Raw genomic sequence first — 227 nt, 5'->3', positions numbered from 1 at the left:
AGACTGACCCAGCCTCTTCCCACTGAAGGCTTAAGTAGTGAGGTCTGATCTGAGATGAATACTCCCACCTCTTCCTGGACTGAAGGATGCCGGCCAAGGGGTAGCACAGAGAAAGCACACAGGAGCTGCCAAGGTGGGTGCTGACAAGTGGGAGCAAGGCTCTGAGTGGAGGTGAGAGAAGCCAGACGGGGAAGAAGGGGCTCTTTCCAAAACCAGCACCACCAGAC

This window comes from Erinaceus europaeus, chromosome 10 (genome assembly GCF_950295315.1).
Source record: "Erinaceus europaeus chromosome 10, mEriEur2.1, whole genome shotgun sequence".
In the NCBI taxonomy this organism is placed as follows: domain Eukaryota; kingdom Metazoa; phylum Chordata; class Mammalia; order Eulipotyphla; family Erinaceidae; genus Erinaceus; species Erinaceus europaeus.
The sequence above is the reverse complement of the archived record's forward strand: the minus strand, read 5'-3'. Positions refer to the sequence as shown.